Source organism: Carcharodon carcharias, chromosome 2, assembly GCF_017639515.1.
Source record: "Carcharodon carcharias isolate sCarCar2 chromosome 2, sCarCar2.pri, whole genome shotgun sequence".
In the NCBI taxonomy this organism is placed as follows: Eukaryota; Metazoa; Chordata; class Chondrichthyes; order Lamniformes; family Lamnidae; genus Carcharodon; species Carcharodon carcharias.
Genome location: NC_054468.1, coordinates 103,923,397 through 103,928,396, shown reverse-complemented (window position 1 = coordinate 103,928,396; position 5,000 = coordinate 103,923,397). Strand labels below are relative to the sequence as shown.

The 5,000-nt window shown below is 48.9% G+C and overlaps 1 long non-coding RNA gene across 1 annotated transcript in view; it reads left to right on the top strand.

The window, feature by feature from the left end:
- Positions 1-5,000, top strand: part of LOC121290606 — a 244,552-nt gene that overhangs the window by 173,702 nt on the left and 65,850 nt on the right. The window lies entirely within an intron of this gene.

Genomic DNA, 5,000 nt, shown 5'->3' with positions numbered 1-5,000 from the left:
TCTCTCTCAGTCTCTCACTCTCTCTCAGTCTCTTTCTCTGTCTCTCAGTCTCTCTCTCGCTCTCTGACTCTCTCTTTCTCTTTCTCTCTATCTCTCTCTCCGTCTCTCAATCTTTCACTCGCTCTTTGTCTCTCTCTCTATGTTTCTCTCTGTCTATGTCTCTCTCTCTGTCTCTGTCTCTCACTCTTTCTCTGTCTCTGTCTCTGTCTCTATCTCTGTCTCTCTCTCTGTCTCTGTCTCTCACTCTCTCTGTCTCTCTCCCTCTCAGACTCTCTCTCTCTCCCAGTCTTTCACACTCTCTCAGTCTCTCTGTGTCTGTCTCTCTCTCTCTGTCTCTCTCAGTCTCTCTCTCTCTCTCTCAGTCTCTGTCTCTCTCTCAGTCTCTCACACTCTCAGTCTCTCCTCTCTCTCAGTTTCCCTCTCTCTCTCAGTCTCTCTCTCTCTCACTCTCTCTCTCTGTCTCTCATTCGCTCTCTGTCTCTATTTCTCTCTCTCTGTCTCTCTCTCTCTCTCAGTCTCTCAGTCTAACTCTCCCTCTCTCAGTCTCTCTCTCTCTCTCTCAGTCTCTCTCTCGCTCTCTCTCTGACTCTCTCACTCTCTTTCTCTCTATCTCTCTCTCTGTCTCTCTCTCAGTCTCTCACTTGCTCTGACTCTCTCTCTCTCTCTCTCTGTCTCTCTCTTTCTCTGTCTCTGTTTCTCTCTGTCTCTGTCTCTCTCTCTGTCTCTCAGTCTCTCTGTCTCTCTCTCTCAGACTTTCTCTCTCTCTCTCCCAGTCTCTCAAACTCGGTGTCAGTCTCTCTCTCAGTCTCCCTGTGTCTGTCTCTCTGTGTCTGTCTCTCTCAGTCTCTCTCTCTTTCTGTCTCTCACTCTCTCTCTCTGTCTCTGTATTTCTCTCTCAGTCTCTCTCTCTGTCTCTCTCCGTCTCACATTCACACAGTCTCTCACTCTCTCTCTCTCTCATTCTCAGTTTCCCTCTCTCTCTCTCTCTCTCTCTCTCTATCTCTCAGTCTCTCTCTCTCACTCTCTCTCTCACTCTGTCTCTCTCTCTCACTCTCTCTCTCACTCTCTCTCTCTCAGTCTCTCAGTCGCTCTGTCTCTATTTCTCCTTCTCTGTCTCTCTCTCTCTGTCTCTGTGTCTCTCTCCCAGTCTCTCTCTCTCTGTCTCTCTCAGTCTCTCTCTCGCTGTCTCTCTCAGTCTCTCTCACTCTCAGTCTCTCAGTCTCTCTCTCTCTCAGTTTCTCTCTGTCTCTCACTCTCTCTCTCAGTCTCTTACTCTCGCTGTCTCTCTCTCTGTCTCTCATTGGCTCTCTCATTCTCTCTCTCTCTCTCTCTGTCTCTCTCAGACTCTCTCTCTCCCTCAGTCTCTCACAATCTGTCTCTCTCGCTCCCTCAATCCCCCCCTCTCTCTCTCTCTCTCTCTCTCTCTGTCTCCTCTCTCAGTCTCCTTCTCTCTCTCAGTCTCTCACTCTCTCTGTCCCTCTCTCCCTCTCTGTGTCTATCAGACTCTCTCACTCTCAGTCTCTCTTTCTCTCAGTTTCTCTCTGTCTCTCACTCTCTCTCTCAGTCTCTTACTCTCTCTATCTCTGTCTCTCTGTCTCTCTATCTCTGTCTCTCTCATTCTCTCTCTGTCTCTCTCAGGCTCTATCTCTCTGTCTCTCTCTCACTCTCTAAGTCTCCTTCTCTCTCTCAGTATCTCACTCTCTCTGTCTCTCTCTCCCTCTCAGTCTCTCTCTCTCTCAACCTCAGTCTCTCACTCTCTAGCACTCTCTCTCTCTCAGTCTCTCACTCTCTCTCAGTCTCTCAGTCTCTCTCTCTCAGTCTCTCTCTCTCTGTGTCTCAGTCTATCTCTCCCTCTCTGACTCTCTCTCTCTCTTTCTCTCTATCTCTCTCTCTGTCTCTCAATCTCTCACTCGCTCTTTGTCTCTCTCTCTCTATGTTTCTCTGTGTCTATGTCTCTCTCTCTTACTGTCTCTGTCTCTCACTCTTTTTATCTGTCTCTGTCTCTCTCTCTGTCTGTCTCTCACTCTCTCTGTCTCACTCTCTCTCAGACTGTCTCTCTCCCAGTCTCTCACACTCTCTCTCAGTCTCTCTGTGTCTGTCTCTCTCTCTCTGTCTCTCTCAGACTCTCTCTCTCTCAGTCTCTGTCTCTCTCTCTCAGTCTCTCACACTCTCTCAGTCTCTCCTCTCTCTCAGTTTCCCTCTCTCTCTCTCAGTCTCTCTCTCTCTGTCCCTCACTAGCTCTCTGTCTCTATTTCTCTCTCTCTGTCTCTCTCTCTCTCTCAGTCTCTCAGTCTAACTCTCCCTCTCTCAGTCTCTCTCTCTCTCTCTCAGTCTCTCTCTCGCTCTCTCTCTGACTCTCTCACTCTCTTTCTCTCTATCTCTCTCTCTGTCTCTCTCTCAGTCTCTCACTTGCTCTGACTCTCTCTCTCTCTCTCTCTGTCTCTCTCTTTCTCTGTCTCTGTTTCTCTCTGTCTCTGTCTCTCTCTCTGTCTCTCAGTCTCTCTGTCTCTCTCTCTCAGACTTTCTCTCTCTCTCTCCCAGTCTCTCAAACTCGGTGTCAGTCTCTCTCTCAGTCTCCCTGTGTCTGTCTCTCTGTGTCTGTCTCTCTCAGTCTCTCTCTCTTTCTGTCTCTCACTCTCTCTCTCTGTCTCTGTATTTCTCTCTCAGTCTCTCTCTCTGTCTCTCTCCGTCTCACATTCACACAGTCTCTCACTCTCTCTCTCTCTCATTCTCAGTTTCCCTCTCTCTCTCTCTCTCTCTCTCTCTATCTCTCAGTCTCTCTCTCTCACTCTCTCTCTCACTCTGTCTCTCTCTCTCACTCTCTCTCTCACTCTCTCTCTCTCAGTCTCTCAGTCGCTCTGTCTCTATTTCTCCTTCTCTGTCTCTCTCTCTCTGTCTCTGTGTCTCTCTCCCAGTCTCTCTCTCTCTGTCTCTCTCAGTCTCTCTCTCGCTGTCTCTCTCAGTCTCTCTCACTCTCAGTCTCTCAGTCTCTCTCTCTCTCAGTTTCTCTCTGTCTCTCACTCTCTCTCTCAGTCTCTTACTCTCGCTGTCTCTCTCTCTGTCTCTCATTGGCTCTCTCATTCTCTCTCTCTCTCTCTCTGTCTCTCTCAGACTCTCTCTCTCCCTCAGTCTCTCACAATCTGTCTCTCTCGCTCCCTCAATCCCCCCCTCTCTCTCTCTCTCTCTCTCTCTCTGTCTCCTCTCTCAGTCTCCTTCTCTCTCTCAGTCTCTCACTCTCTCTGTCCCTCTCTCCCTCTCTGTGTCTATCAGACTCTCTCACTCTCAGTCTCTCTTTCTCTCAGTTTCTCTCTGTCTCTCACTCTCTCTCTCAGTCTCTTACTCTCTCTATCTCTGTCTCTCTGTCTCTCTATCTCTGTCTCTCTCATTCTCTCTCTGTCTCTCTCAGGCTCTATCTCTCTGTCTCTCTCTCACTCTCTAAGTCTCCTTCTCTCTCTCAGTATCTCACTCTCTCTGTCTCTCTCTCCCTCTCAGTCTCTCTCTCTCTCAACCTCAGTCTCTCACTCTCTAGCACTCTCTCTCTCTCAGTCTCTCACTCTCTCTCAGTCTCTCAGTCTCTCTCTCTCAGTCTCTCTCTCTCTGTGTCTCAGTCTATCTCTCCCTCTCTGACTCTCTCTCTCTCTTTCTCTCTATCTCTCTCTCTGTCTCTCAATCTCTCACTCGCTCTTTGTCTCTCTCTCTCTATGTTTCTCTGTGTCTATGTCTCTCTCTCTTACTGTCTCTGTCTCTCACTCTTTTTATCTGTCTCTGTCTCTCTCTCTGTCTGTCTCTCACTCTCTCTGTCTCACTCTCTCTCAGACTGTCTCTCTCCCAGTCTCTCACACTCTCTCTCAGTCTCTCTGTGTCTGTCTCTCTCTCTCTGTCTCTCTCAGACTCTCTCTCTCTCAGTCTCTGTCTCTCTCTCTCAGTCTCTCACACTCTCTCAGTCTCTCCTCTCTCTCAGTTTCCCTCTCTCTCTCTCAGTCTCTCTCTCTCTGTCCCTCACTAGCTCTCTGTCTCTATTTCTCTCTCTCTGTCTCTCTCTCTCTCTCAGTCTCTCAGTCTAACTCTCTCTATCTCAGTCTCTCTCTCTCTCCCTCAGTCTCTCTCTCGCTCTCTCTCTGACTCTCTCTCTCTCTTTCTCTCTATCCCTCTCTCTGTCTCTCACTCAGTCTCTCTCTCGGTCTTTGTCTCTCTCTCTCTCTATGTTTCTCTCTCTCTATGTCTCTCTCTCTCTGTCTCTCTCTTCCTCTGTCTCTGTTTCTCTCTGTCTCTGTCTCTCTCTGTGTCTTTCAGTCTCTCTGTCTCTCTCTCTCAGACTTTCTCTCTCTCTCTCCCAGTCTCTCTGAGAGAGACAGAGATATAGAGTGAGAGACAGAGAGAGAGAGAGAGACAGAGAGCGAGTGAGAAAATGTGAGAGAGGGAGACAGAGAGAGTAAGAGACAGAGAGAGAGAGAGACTGAGAGAGAGAGAGGCTGAGAGAGAGAGGGAGAGACTGAGGTTGAGAGAGAGAGAGAGTGAGGGAGAGAGGGACAGAGAGAGTGAGAGATTGAGAGAGAGAAGGAGACAGAGAGAGAGAGAGAGAGGGATTGAGAGAGCGAGAGAGACAGATTGTGAGAGACTGGGGGAGAGAGAGAGCCTGAGAGAGACTGAGAGAGAGATAGACTGAGAGAGACAGAGAGAGAGAGACTGAGAGAGAGATACAGAGACAGAGAGAGAGTGAGAGACAGAGAGAGAGACAGAGAGAGACTCTGTGTCAGTCTCTCTCTCAGTCTCTCTGTGTCTGTCTCTCTGTGTCTGTCTCTCTGAGTCTCTCTCTCTTTCTGTCTCTCACTCTCTCTCTGACTCTCTGTCTCTGTATTTCTCTCTCTGTCTCTCTCTCTGTCTCTCTCAATCTCTCTCTCTGTCTCTCACATTCACGCAGTCTCTCACTCTCTCTCTGTCTCTCTCTCAGTTTCCCTCTCTCTCTCTCTCTCTCAGTCCCTCTCTCTCTCACTGTCTCT